Here is a 14848-nt window from a genome sequence, read left to right on the forward strand (position 1 = left end):
TTTTTGTGGAGCATCACAAATAAGGAGAAAAAACTTTTACTTTGAATTTTCCCTTTTTTAAAGGGCCAGTATTGTGTGTTTTCCATACACAGACATTTTATAGAAAATCAGACGCGACTCCAATAAATTGGGCCTCTGTCTCTTTAAGAAGCTCCTGTTTTCTCTGAAGCTCCGCCTCCAGGAAGTCATCCCAACATGGCTCCTCTGTCAACCCTTTAACGTTTTTACCAGCGCTGCTCTGAGCAGCAGCTCCTAAACTAACTAGTCAAATTTCCTGTGTGTGTAGAAACGTGGTGAATGAAACTCATCAGTGTGTAACAGGTTTACAGCAGCCTGACATGAATGTTACTTTGTGTTGGCTGGTTAAAAGCCTGACCTGCCTTTGGTCAGTAAAGCTTATTATCTTTTTCTTTATTCAATTATTCCTTCACCTGCACACATGGCCTCCATTCTGCCTGCAGGTGTCAGCATTCATATTTGCAGTAGCAGTGAGGTTTAACAGAAAAGCGTCTCAACGCAGCGGAGCGCCTGGGAGACGGTGAAGGCGTTAAGCTTCGCCACATGGCCTCTCTGCCGGCGCTGGAGTCAGATTTTACTCACGCCTCACACTTCCCTCTCCTCATCTACATCTGTCTGATTATCACTTTCACAGTTCACCATTTCTCACCAGGTGTTCCCATTCACTTAATTTAATTTCTACATGTATTTTTTCTTTGAGTTCTTTTCTGTCGTGTTGCCACAAAGCGAACATGAAACTCCACAGCAGTGTCTCGTTCCTGTTAAGGGGACTTTTCAGATGTGATTGAAGTATTCATTGTGCACGAAGCTCGAAAATCAATTTTAAACAGTGAAGAACATCTGAAATGGGACATTTATATTCTAAAAAGCAAATAGGAAAGCAGTGATGTAGAAAAATCGGCGCATCTTTCCAGGAAAGATCCATGAAGCTTCACAGTTCAGAATCTGCAGCTCCAGTGATTTTCTTTCAGGTGTGCAAAATCTCGCCGCACACGTTTTATTGATTTTTTTCCTGACATCAACACAGGAGGCAAAATCATACAAAAGCCATTAAAGATGAGAAAAACAATGTTGTTTTCCTGCTCTGGAAACTTTCTGAGGCCTTTATCCATCCCTGGGTTGAGACGACGGGTCAGGAATCTGAGCTGCTTTTAATCTGTTTATTCTGACATGACGCTTCACTTCACAGGAACATAAAGGAGGTGATTGCAAGCCGAACCCAGCAGCAGCGAAACAGAAGCATCTTCAGGAAGCGCAGTGAGCGTCGCTGCGCCGCGTCTTCCTGCTGCTGAATGAACCTCGGATCAGCTGATGGTTGATTTGTTCGGCATTAAAAGCTTCGGAGGCTTCCTCCTGATCTGGGTATTCACATCTGAAAGCCTCCCTGAAAACACGCTGTCACCAAAAAATGTGTTGTGATTATCTCTTCCCCAGCAGCAGCCTGGCAGGCGGAGAACCGGATCTCTGCTCGGCGTCCCGACCGGCTCACACACCGCCTGAAAAACCTTCTCTGGTTTACAGGTGAGATCCGACTGGTCTGGTCTGCTCCTCCAGGCGCCATGATGCGAGGGGCGGGACTGAGCAGAGCGACTGAAGTTGGTTTCCAAAGTTGTTTTTGCCAGTTCATTCATGGCCTCTACTTGTTCCAGTTGAGCTCCTATGTGGACGTAACTCACCTGTCCATGGCGAGACCCTTACCTTCTCCATTCTAATCACACTTAAATGAACGTTAATCTTCTTACCTGGAAAAAAGGGTTGCCGCCCCAATAAAACAAACGCTGCCAGTCATTATGATTAACGGCTGCTGTCCATCGCCGCGGCATCTTTCCTCATTAAAGGTTAAACAATAAAATGAGAAGTTTGGTTTCTATCCTTCTCTGTGCTGCCGACCGCGCAGCACCCTGTGATCGTTTTTAAAGTCAAATCAACTAAATGAAAGCGATGTTAGACCCGGCTGTCTGTTTACTGAGGCTGTAAAGGAGCGCCTTGTTGTTATGACGTCACATGCAAACGGTCAATAACTTCCTGACCACTTGGTGGTCAGTTGATCCACTAAAATGAAATAAAAACAAAGAGGTAACGTTCCAGTTCCTCTCCATTAATCACTGTTAAAATGACGTTTTCAGATCAAAGTGAATGAAAAGCAACTCAAAGTTCAACGGCAGGAGATGATGTTCAACAGAGATTCCACTTTTATAAACCGTTCACAACCTGCCTTGATGGAAGTCCAGCAAAAACTTTAGAGATTCATTTTATAACAAAATTCAGAGAAAAATACCAGCACTGTGTGAATCCACCTCAATCCAGAACCAGGAAACTGAACTAATCCAGAGGAATCAATAATAAATGTTACAATCACATTTTAAATCTTCCACTTCTGGCAGAGACCTTAGAATAACCGTTTATAATCAAATTTACCATTTTATGATGGAAAATAATCTCTTCAGTAGTTTCCAGTCAGATTACATCAGATCTCTGCAGATGCACCAGTGAAAATCCTGAACGATTTCTGAAGAGTCGGGAAGTTTAATTTATTTTGTCTTTGCTCCACATTTGACTCAGCCGACCACAATTTACTGACTGGTTTGGACAAATGGTTGGGATTGGCTGGTTCTCTGCTAATCTGCAGATAATCTGTGTCATTTATGAATTATGCATCTGGACAGGTAAATATAAGTTGTTTGGTTCCTCAAGGGTCTGTATTGAAGCCACTTATATTTAGTACAATCCAAATATCTTAAATAATAGAGTGGGAGAGGTGGGAGACAAAAATCTGTTTTTTTCAGTGCGCTGCGATGCAGGCATGGATTATTCTGAGTCCATTAAGGTCTTTGACTCTCTGGAATGATCTTTCTATAAAACTCCTCAGATCCAAGATATGGGAAAGGGACTAACACGCAAGTTTTAGCTGCTTGTGTGCAGAAATCGCCACGTTCTGTTTGTTTCATCTATAATGTCAAATTCTTCCCTTGTTTAGAAATTGTCCAGATCCTTTGCATTAGTACGGATCCTGTGTACTTCCGGACCCTCTGGATGAAAGCAGACATGTGGGCTTGTCGGTTCCTCTAGCTGGACCCAACAGAAGCTGAAGCGGGCCGCCAGGCTGCCGGCGGCTGCAGGTTCCAGCTGGATGCTGAGCCGTCACTTGGGCTTACCGCCCGTCACGTTGTCAGACGCGGCTCTTCCATCTCCCTCCTTTCATGTCCTCGTCCACTGAGGACGTGTCTCTCAGAGTTTCACTGTAAATGACTGGCACTTCATCGCCTGCAGCACATGTCAGCACACATCCTCCCATCTGCAGCAGCAGCACCAGAAACGTCCTTCACAGTCGGCTTGAAGCCGCGCCGCTGAATCTTCATCTGACGCTTCTTCTGGTCCCAGAGACCAGAACAGGAAGAGACGAACCTTTAAAAGTGACGCTGGTTCCAACAGCGAGGTGCGTTTACTGAGAGGAGGTTACCATGGTTACTGCCATGGTTGAACGGTCGTCCATATTTATGCTTACAGTGAAGAACCACTGATGTTTCACTAAAGCAACTTATAAGAGTCTTTGTAATAGTTTTTGCCGTTTTCCTCCTGTTTGTTTCGGTCATGAAGAATATTGGAGCGCCATGGAGAACCTCCAGGTCTGTAAAGTGATAAAATGGTCTCATGGTGTGTCCAGCCTAAAACTTCCACCAGACTCCGGTTAAATCTGAAGCTCTCTGGGGAGACACTGGACTGGTCCTCAGGTGGGTCGGATGTTCAACCATCTTGGTGTTCGGGTCCATCTCATCCTTTCTTCACTAAGAATCAGGAGAGTTGGATCATGATGAGAAGAACCAGATCCTTGATCAAAGTGACTGAGTTAAGTTTTTTCTGAATCAGTCATACAGAGACATGAACTCTCCGTTAGAAGGAATCGGATCAGGAATCGGATCAGGAATCGGATCCGGGTGTCTTTATGGTTACCCAGGGAGGAGACCTCTTCCTCTGACCCGGTTCTGACCAGGAGCGACCTGGAGAACTGAATATCTCCGTTAAACTCACCATGAAGGATTTTCAAGTGTTGCTATGAAGAGGAATGTCTGGAATTTCCCTCCATGAGCCGATCTGGGATAGGGAAGATCAGCGGACGATGTTTGCACAGATCAGATGTTTGATGGCTTTCCGAACATTTCCAATGTCTGAGCTTCACAGCTACGGCTTCCACTTATTAATTATCCTATCATTCAGATGATAGAGAACATTTATCGATATTTATATCCAAACAACAAAACAAATATGGACAGAGAAGAGCAAAGTGAAGAAGAGGAAGAGAAGAATTAGCCTCCTGGGCAGGGCTGAAACTATCGGCTCTCAATATGCAACTGATGGCTTATTGATCCGTCGCAACATCAGCTCTGAGGAGCAGAGATTCCTGGGAGGAATAATTACAGACGGAGCGGTCAGTGGCTTCAGAGACGGAGAATAAAGATGCTGGAGGCGGAGCGGGTGGAGACCGAACCAGAGGAAGAGGAGAGAGGTGAAGGATGAGAGTGACTCCACCCTGATATGATCACTGACATTTTCATCAGGACTTCGTTTTGTAATGTCATGTCAAAGCAGAAACACGCCATAAACGGACGATAAATTTAATGCTGCGTGTTGCCCGGCGGACATTTTTAATCTGCATCACAAAGACAGGAGAGGAAGCAGCAGTAAAACACACAAGAGCTGCTCCCTCTTCACAGAACTACTCTTAATCTGGAAGGTCCAGATTGAGATATAAAGCAGGAATAGGAAGCTAACATTTAGCAGCTCCAGGAACGACAGCGTCTGTTTCTGCACACTGAAGCGTGACCTGGTGAGCGTTAGCGGCGGATCCTGAGGCGCCGCTACGTCAGCGTTTCCCTGAACAGGAAGTGAATGAGTGCTGCTCAGCTGCTGCTGTTTCTCCATCCATGCAGCAGATTTACTCTCTGCTATTGGCAGAGAGTAAATCTGCTGGAGATGACACCATGAATGTGTTGCAGGAACGATTGAAACTTTTAATTTTTTCATTTTTCCACAGTTAACACGGTTCAACCCTTCAGGACAGCGGTGGACAGTAAATGTGGATTTTTATGCAGTAGAAAAGGAGGAATGTTTGGACACAGCTGCAGGTTGCCATGGCAATGTTTAAAGCCAGGACCAGCTTGGCCTCCATCAGTTCACCGCCTGCTTCCAGCCGACTGTCAGGACAACCACGATGGTTTTAAAACCAAACTGCCTTTATGAAAAGGTTTTCTCATCGTTATCCGTTAACCTGGCTGAATTATTCCCAGTGTGATTCCGATAAACGCTCCGCTGGGAACTGATGGAGCAGCGTGGCAACCACACTGGGATTCACTCGATTTCTGCTTTTTTAAAGTTATTGAGGAAATCTTTGGGTTTAAATGCACATTTTATCTAACTGTGGAATAAAAATAGATATTTTATTTTGCTTCCCAAACGACTAAAAGCTTTAAAGTTTGTTTCATTTCAGTCAATAAAAAAACCTGCAAGCAGGAATCCTAACCTCCGTTTTCCTGGATCTTTTCCTGTTTGGGTTTCCTATAGGTCTAACCATGTTCAGTTTTTCATTATTTTTAACTCCAGTCTCAGTTTTTAAGCTCCTGGTCTTTCACTAACTGTGTTTCCATCAAAGATTTTTATGCACATTTTGAAGCACTGATGGGAAAAATCTGGCAAAATTTGGAATAACTTTCTCACTTTGGCTGAAATGTTTCAGTGTGAGGAGTTTTTAGCTATAAAACTGATGCTCTAAAGAGAAAATGAAAACGTTTTCTGAATCATCTTTGACATACATTTACCTCACGGCTGATCTGTTGTCTGCATTGGTTAGAATTTCATTTCTTTCTCTCGTTCAACTGCAAAGAACATGATGTGCAACATTAAATTTACTGAGTGTTTCCTGTAATCCAGAGTAATCCCAGTGTGGTTAAGCTAGTCAGCCACGTTTGCTTCTGGGATAATTCTGGTTGGATATTTGGCAGAACTGAACCAGATCTTCACATCATCAGTAAAGTTTTAGTTGGGTTCAGGTTGAATAAACGCTGATTCAGCTTAAATTAACTGTTGGGTTCCTGAACTGAAGCACAGAGTTAAACCCAACACAGCGACTGGTTTGCAGAGTTGTTCCGTTAATCTGCTGATTTTAATCCTTATCGGTCATAAAAAGCACAGCCTCAGAAGTTCGGTTTGGCTTCGTGGCGCTCAGCAGGAAGATGCACACATCGCTGTCTTTCTTCTGCCTCCTTCCTCTCCGTCTGTGATCTGCCTCTCGCTGCAACGTCAGCAGCTTGAAAGATGTAACAGTTTATTAAAACTGACAAGATTCATTGCCAAGTCTTGGTGAATGTGTTTGTGGGTGAGCGTGTGGGGATTTAGGTGTGTGAGTTCACTGCTGTGTGTGTGTGTGTGTGTGTGTGTGTGTGTGTGTGTGTGTGAGAGAGACTAAACGGAAGAAGAAGGATGGAAGAGAAGAGAATAGAGAATCAGCTTCTTCTGTCAACACAGCTGCTTAGCCTTTGTAAGAACCAGCTAAGCTCTTTCTCTCTCTCAGAAAAGGAAATGTTCAGGAGGAGAACCAGAAAACACACAACCAAACACGAAACGAACAAAATGTAGGAAATGTGTGAGGTAATGTAGCTGCAGCAGAGAAGGAGGAAAATCCCTCATCCAGAAGAGCCAGGAAACAGATTCTGACTCAACGTTTCACCGTTTACCAGAGGAAGTGATGCAACAACTGGAGAGCATCATCATCATCTTCATCGATCCTGTCCGCTAACCCACATAAAGTCCCACTGAGATCAGATCAGGACTAAACTAGGAGTCCCAGACGTTTCAACTTTGACCTTTCCCAGGGTTAATTACCCTCTGAAAATACACGAACAAAAAACGAAACACAATCCCTCCTGGAAGCAGAAAGATCTGCGTTTCCATTACAAATATCCACAAAACTTGGTTGGTGTGCTTCTGTCGAAAAAATAGTTGAGGTTGACGTCTGCTGAAATGCTCCATCTGCTGGTTGAAGCTTGAACTGCATTCACCTTCAGCGAGCAAAGCATTATGGGTAATCCTCATATGAAAGTCCCACGTGTCTCTGTGGTTTTAAAGTCTCGTTTCTCTGGATGAGCGGGTTTGGACCCGCTTAGCACACAGCCGTCCTGAAAAGCTTCGGTTTGTTACAAAGACGCGTCGCCATGGTTTCTGAGAGGATTCGCCGCCAATGCTTCTCACCCAGAAAAACCTTCAGCATCGGCAAAAAACTTCGACCTCACAAACACTTTCCACAAGACATCACACCTCATCTGTTCACACACCCAAAGAGCCGGGTGAATGTCAGGCTACCGCCAGATGAAGGTAACACAAAGAGACTGAGGATGCTCTCATGCATCTCGCTGCCACATCAAGTCTTCCTCCTCAGCAGGAAGGTGTGAAGCAGAAGCATGCGTTCACATTTAGAGCCGCAGCCGAGCCCAAAGGGAAGCGGCTTCCAGCGGCGGCCGAGGACGGATGGAGCCTGGTTAAATGGAAATGAGTGAAAATACATTCTGGGGGTAATGATATGGGCGCATCGCATCTGAATCCTTCACAACTCGTCTCCTGTGGTTCTGCAGACAGATGGAGTCTCTGTTAGCTGCTCCTGGTTTTGCATTTCTCTCTAAACAAAACTCAGAACCAAACAGTTTCTTTGTCTCTGCCGTGGATACATCTGCTCATTCTGACACAAAGTATGAAAAACTCTTTTAATGTGGCTCAGTAAGTGAAAGCATGAGAGCAGTTTCACACAGATGAACGCAGAAGCGCTGAGCTAGGCGTACTTTCTACAGACAGAGACAAAAGAAGCGTTTAATGGCTGCAGTAAAACACGCTGAGGAGCAGAAGTGGTCAGCAGCCCTAAAACTCCTCACTGTTATAATTACAAACGTTTTATGATTAAAGAAAAAGGAGAATCTGTTGAATGTTCTGCTCAGCCTGTGGCTTTTTCACAGAAGAAGAGAGGCTGCAGGCAGCGAGACGAAGCACTGCAGAAGTTTTTACAAATGGCGGGTCGGATTCGTGTGAGGGAGTCGCTCTGGTGAAGAAACCCAGATGGGTTGACTGGGTCAAACGGGTCAGTGTTGGTAGCTCAGATGTCTGAACGTCCTGCTGATGTCACTCTCTCTGCTGCAGCCTATCAGCACCTTGCTCCCTGTCCTCCGCCGACTCGGACCGGCAGGTGGAGGTGTTGGCGCTGCCAGGACATCCTGGAGGAAACCAGCTGAACGTCGTCCCCGAGGATCAGGGAGCAGATAGTGGAGGGCAACGCTAACCAAGACGATAGCAGCGCTAAAACACCACACCAACACGGCATTTAGCTAAAGCATCAACTCAATTCAGATTATATTCACTCTTGAAAGATTACAACCATCAAGCACTCACTTAAATTTGACATTATAATTGGCTTTTTGTATCATCACCTAAATATTGTATTTATGCTGAATCTTGTTCTCTACTTCCTGTTTTGTTTCTGTTTGTAGAGTTCATAGGAGGAAATCTAAACCTTTTCTGTCTTTGTGAGCCTTAATTATCTTCCACCAAAACAGAGAAATGCACTGAAACATCCATCAGTATTTTATCATGAAGGGTTTTTGCTCCCAACGGCTCCTGATCAGACGGAGGAGGATGATGATGATGAAACCACCTCACCATATGACAGAAGGAAAACTCAGCTGCAGGTTTTCCTCCTGTTGTTCCTGTAATCACTGTAATGTTGCCACTCAGCCTTTAATGCTTCGCCTGAGTTGGAACCAAAACACAGATCAGCTTCAGCAGACAGCCAGCTTCTGATCAGACATCAGGAGGGTTTAATGTTTGGTTTGGAAACTCCTTCAGCGCCGCCTCATCAAACCAACACGGACCAATCAGCATGTGGAGGAGCTGCTTCAGGTTTAATCAGGTTTAATGAAACTGAAGGAGGCAGAGTTTGGCTCCTTCCTCTCATTCAGCCTGAGTGACGTGTTGAAACCGCAGCTCCTCTCTGCAGACCGGACGGGTCGTTTCTCCTCCATCACTCGCCTGCCTTTGTGTTTTACTGCCATCTTTTTGTCTATTAAACATTCAGTCTGTGAGGCAAACCAACGACACATCGGGACTGATGAGAAACCGAACAAAGGAAGAAACAACAAAAGAGACGCAGAGCGTGACAGACGAATGCTGTTTGTCTGATGGACTCTGCATGCATGAGCTCTGATACGATGATGAAAATGCAGATTATTTCCTGCTGCTCTCTCACCTCCTGATCTACAGAAACCAAACTGGAAGAGCAATGAATGATCAAACATTAACAGGTTTACAGCAGATTATTTTCATTTTATCATTATTATTCATTTATTTTTATTTTGTTAGCAATTCTCATATTGGTTTGTTGTGTAGTGTTACGTTATGTGTTGTTTTTATTTTTACACACCAGCACTTTGAACCTTTGGCTGAACGGTGATGTGTATAAATAAAACAATAAAACGTCTCCGTCCAAAATATTTCATTTAAACTCATCTAATGCCATCAAAAGCAAAACTTTTTGACCCTTAAAGGATTTTATTCAAAAATTAAGAAAAGAAAACTTGATTCTTGGTGATTAAAAGTTTTTGAAGACAACTTAAAAAAACTGATTTTAAAATACAGATTTTATTTTCAAAACTATGTTTTGCAAATATTTATAATTAAAAATTTTATTTTTCACTACTTCTATGGGTAAAAATCTATTAGATTTGTAAGCAGAAGCAATTTATAGTCATTTTAAACTTTAACCTAAATATTTTTAAAAGCCAAGTAGAAAATAATTGGAAGTAGTTTCTACCTGGACAGGTGAATTTTTCCCTCCATGTTTGANGGAGGATGATGATGATGAAACCACCTCACCATATGACAGAAGGAAAACTCAGCTGCAGGTTTTCCTCCTGTTGTTCCTGTAATCACTGTAATGTTGCCACTCAGCCTTTAATGCTTCGCCTGAGTTGGAACCAAAAGACAGATCAGCTTCTGATCAGACGTCAGGAGAGTTTAATGTTTGGTTTGGAAACTCCTTCAGCGCCGCCTCATCAAACCAACACGGACCAATCAGCATGTGGAGGAGCTGCTTCAGGTTTAATCAGGTTTAATGAAACTGAAGGAGGCAGAGTTTGGCTCCTTCCTCTCATTCAGCCTGAGTGACGTGTTGAAACCGCAGCTCCTCTCTGCAGACCGGACGGGTCGTTTCTCCTCCATCACTCGCCTGCCTTTGTGTTTTACTGCCATCTTTTTGTCTATTAAACATTCAGTCTGTGAGGCAAACCAACGACACATCGGGACTGATGAGAAACCGAACAAAGGAAGAAACAACAAAAGAGACGCAGAGCATGACAGGCGAATGCTGCTTGTCTGCTGCATGCATGAGCTCTGATACGATGATGAAAATGCAGATTATTTCCTGCTGCTCTCTCACCTCCTGATCTACAGAAACCAAACTGGAAGAGGAATGAATGATCAAACATTAACAGGTTTACAGCAGATTATTTTCATTTTATCATTATTATTAATTTATTTTTATTTTATGTGTTGTTTTTATTTTTACACACCAGCACTTTGAACCTTTGGCTGAACGGTGATGTGTATAAATAAAACAATAAAACGTCTCTCCGTCCAAAATATTTCATTTAAACTCATCTAATGCCATCAAAAGCAAAACTTTTTGACCCTTAAAGGATTTTATTCAAAAATTAAGAAAAGAAAACTTGATTCTTGGTGATTAAAAGTTTTTGAAGACAACTTAAAAAAACTGATTTTAAAATACAGATTTTATTTTCAAAACTATGTTTTGCAAATATTTATAATTAAAAATTTTATTTTTCACTACTTCTATGGGTAAAAATGTATTAGATTTGTAAGCAGAAGCAATTTATAGTCATTTTAAACTTTAACCTAAATATTTTTAAAAGCCAAGTAGAAAATAATTGGAAGTAGTTTCTACCTGGACAGGTGAATTTTTCCCTCCATGTTTGATGCAGAAATCCTGCAGCATGTTTTGCCTCGGCGCCGCAGGCCGCTGCGATGGAGGGCCTGCGCCGTCCGTCTGATCCGCCAATCAGGTGACAGAACCAGAACCAGGCCAAAGGGCTGAGCTGCAGGGGAATTCTCCAGATTCCAGACACGTTCCTTCATCGCCTTCAGATTCCTGAGAGCAAACATATTTGGATGAGATTCATTTCTGTAAATGAATACGTTGTTTGTCTTCAATCAACAGTAAAACCTTCTGTTTCCACAGAACTGGACGTTTTAATCAGATAAAAACGCTCCGGCTGCAGAACGAAACCTCAAACAAAAATCCATCCTGTTTGGTCAAACAGATCAAAGAGTGATTCAGAGAAAGAAGGAAAGAGAAGAAGAACAGGGAGAGAATCCGGAGCGCCAAATCCCATTCCTGACGCGGAGCAAAACTCCGCTTAGCGGCTCACATTCTCGCTGCGCGCCGGCGTCCCGCTGGGCCCTGAACACAACATTTGTTTGGACACGACGAAGTAAATAGGATTTCAGAAAGATTTAATTCTGCACCGTTGCATTCTGGGTAAACGATCTGCTTTGAGGTGACTGAACGTTTACCAGGAAACAAACATTCCAGGTTCTGGTTTTCCATGATACGCTGATGTAAAGAGGCCAGCCGGAAGTGGTTCTGGCTCCATTCAGCTGACCCGGTTCCTCAGTGGAAGGTCCATTCAGAACCAGGAACCGGGTTTACACCGACAACAGAACCACCAGAACCTGCTGCTGGGTCAGGATGAGAGAGGCTCCCTGAATCCGGGCGATGGGGTCAAAGGTCAGCTGACCGGTTTTACTGCATGTCAGCACAAGAACAATAAAGATTTACCCAAAGATAAAACCTGGTGGGAAATGAAGGGCGACGTTACTCTGACATCATCTGGGTCGTCAGGATCAGCCGATATTCAGGTTTTTCCTACCAAACATTCATCCTGTCCAACAAACTGAAACACAAAATGATCTGAGGAATGGAAACAGCAAAAAGCTGACATCAGCAGGTTGTGAACAGATTAAAAGATAAACAACTAAAAATTATAATTATTCAAAACAATAATCCATGAGAGGAGCCATTATGTTTTATTTTTATTTCGAACATGATGGCAGAATAAAATAACAGACAAAAACAGCCATTAACTCCTAGCTACTGTCTGAGGAACCATTTAAACTGCTTAGCTGGATCGACCAATCAGAAGCTTACCAAGTTATGACATAACTGAAATATTCCCTTCAGCTTGGCCTTTTAACCAAAACTTCTTCTTTTCCCAAAGCAATAATAAACTATAGCTAAATATACAAACAAAGCCAAAAACACAACTAGAACCATTTTCGTATGACAACGACGATGCCTGGACTTTATGACAGCGTTTCGGATTCTGGCATCAGCTGAAGTGGAGCGGCGCCATTACGCAGCCTGTGTCTGCTGAGCAACAACGCGGCCTAACCGTCCGGTTCACAGGTTTAACTTTACTAAAACCACATAAAAGTTAAATATAAAACATCGGAATCAGATACAGTCCTGCTGTAAGCGCGTCATCAAATATTACCTGAATGAACAGCAGAAATAATGAGACGGGAACCAGCGGAAGCTACAACACGGTTCACTCCGCCTGGCGGACCCACTGCCTTCACGCCACACTGCCCCCTGGTGACGCACTCCACAACCGCATTCACCTCAGCATCAACCAAATTCCTTTAATAAAGTGTAAATAAAAATTTTCAACATAAAATAAAGCAAATGTGACTGCATAATATGTAAACAAGTGGATTCCTCTGATCGGTGCATGTGACACCATGAGGCTGGCTGGGCATGGTGGGGGCAGCATCATGCTGTGGGGATGCTGATCTTCAGATGGAGGTGAAACATTTCGGTTTAAATCTCCTGTGTTTCATTAGCTTATCCGTCAGATTTATGGGCGTACCAGAAACACACAAATACAAAGGTTCTGGCAGGAACTTTTGTTAGTAAAAAAATAAATAAATAAAAATAAAAATTTAAAAAATGGATTAATTGAAACTAACACGTTAAAGTCCATGCTGTAGTTATAATAAAGTTGAGCCACCCGCCTGGTTTTTGCTTCTCTGTTGTTTGGAAGTGAAACAGATTGGGAGCCTGCGGTGGTTCTGTTTGGTTCTGATCCGTACGTAGGAGGCCGTGCTTCAGGACGCTCCCACATGTTTCTGTTTGGCTTCTCATCCACTTTCCCTTCATTTGAAGTTTCTGCCCTTTCATTTCCAGATCTGGACGTCGGCCAGAAGCTGCAGGGCAGCAGCAACAAGTCGGAGCGACGACTCAACGGCCGGGCCAGCAGAACCGGATCCACCCGAGGAATTAAGCCTCTGCTTTGATTCACACAAACAGTTTTATCTACTGCCTGCAGCAACAATCGGCATTAGTAAACACTGCTGATTGACTGTGTGACTCCTGCTGCTGTTTTAGCAGTGAGAACACCGAGGATATATTTCATGTTTTATGAGTGAGGAACAGTTGGAGCGGCGGTAAATCCAGCGCCTGCTGCCATTATCTGTCAGCGCTTTCATTAAAAATCTGCAGATGCATTTTTAGGCTTGTTTCTGTCTGAGATCTGAGAGATGAAAGCAGAACGAGGAGCAGGCAGAACCTCCCGGCTCAGTTCAGGTCCAGAACCAGCAGAACTTAAGGTGAGATTCAGATCTTCATCACCATCAACAACTGTTAGAAAACAGCTGCTGCATCCGGTTCGTTTATCAGAATATTTAAATCAGATCATCTCAGAAACTGCAGCACAGCAACCAGGTTCACAGAAACCAGAAAGAAGCAGAAAACTATTAAATCCAGATTCATCAGTGCAGTTTAAAGATAAAGTCATGAATGAACCCTGGAGCAGCTCAGCAGAGGATTCTGGGTTTCGCCCTAAAACTTCGTCACATCCACGTCTGAACAGTGTAATTATTATTAGTGACTATTTTCTCTTTTAAAAGCAGTTTCAGCATCCAGTACAGAAACGATCTGGTTTTAAATCTTCTTCGTGTTTTTCGGGATTTTCTGCCTGCGATGACTTCGCTCCTGGATCAGCTGGACGGTAAACCACAGAACCTGCAGGTTCTGAAGAAATTCTTCTGGACTTTTCTGTTAAACTCTCCAACTTTCACAGGCGATCTCTTCATTTCTTCCTTAATTTGAAGTTAATGCAGAGCATATAATAAAATATTTTTAGCTCTCCGCGTTTTAATCAAGCCCGCTGGTTTAGGAGAAATCTTTGACCCAGCAGGTAACTAATGGGCTTTAAGTGCCTCCAACAACTAATGCAGCTCCGAAGATAGCAATGCAGACAAATGCTGGTGCATAATGAGCTTGAACTCAGCACTTTCACAACTATTAAAACTGCTTCTGAAATATTAAATAGCTGTAGTCAATCTAAATTCACCCTCTCCATGAGCAATTAGCCGCCGCTGTGCGGCTCAGACCGAGCTCAGCCGACCGGCCGGACCAGTCAAAGCCCGCTCCCACCATTCACATGACCTCTGGTTACTCACTCATCAAATGTTTCTTACAAGAGAGAAAACATTTTAATTAGGTCATTTTTCTGTAAATAAAAACATAAAATCAGTTTCTGCTTTAACATGTTGAACATTTCCTGCATGTTTCCCACGTTTCTCTGACTCAGCAAATATAAGTCGGATTAAATCTGCTGATCCAAACAGATTCTGTTGATCTGCAATTATCTGTAAACCCCGTTTCCAGATGATTCTGGCAGCTACAGACACTAGAAGTTTACCGTTCTTTCACAGTATC

The 14848-nt window shown here is 43.3% G+C and overlaps 1 long non-coding RNA gene across 2 annotated transcripts in view; it reads right to left on the reverse strand.

The window, feature by feature from the left end:
- The window catches only part of LOC107834367 (uncharacterized), a 20752-nt gene extending 7852 nt beyond the window's left edge, over nt 1–12900 (reverse strand). The window contains exons 1-3 of one of the 2 annotated variants that reach the window (XR_001660163.1): nt 12621–12900; nt 11012–11215; nt 10143–10323 (exon numbers count right to left, since the gene is read on the reverse strand). This is a non-coding gene — a long non-coding RNA (uncharacterized LOC107834367). Of the gene's footprint in view, nt 1–10142; nt 10324–11011; nt 11216–12620 lie in introns of those variants that run through there. The other variant, XR_001660162.1, reaches the window with a different exon arrangement.
- Between the last annotated feature and the right edge of the window lie 1948 nt (nt 12901–14848).

Source organism: Poecilia formosa, unplaced genomic scaffold (assembly GCF_000485575.1).
Source record: "Poecilia formosa unplaced genomic scaffold, Poecilia_formosa-5.1.2 Scaffold597, whole genome shotgun sequence".
NCBI classification, from domain to species: domain Eukaryota; kingdom Metazoa; phylum Chordata; class Actinopteri; order Cyprinodontiformes; family Poeciliidae; genus Poecilia; species Poecilia formosa.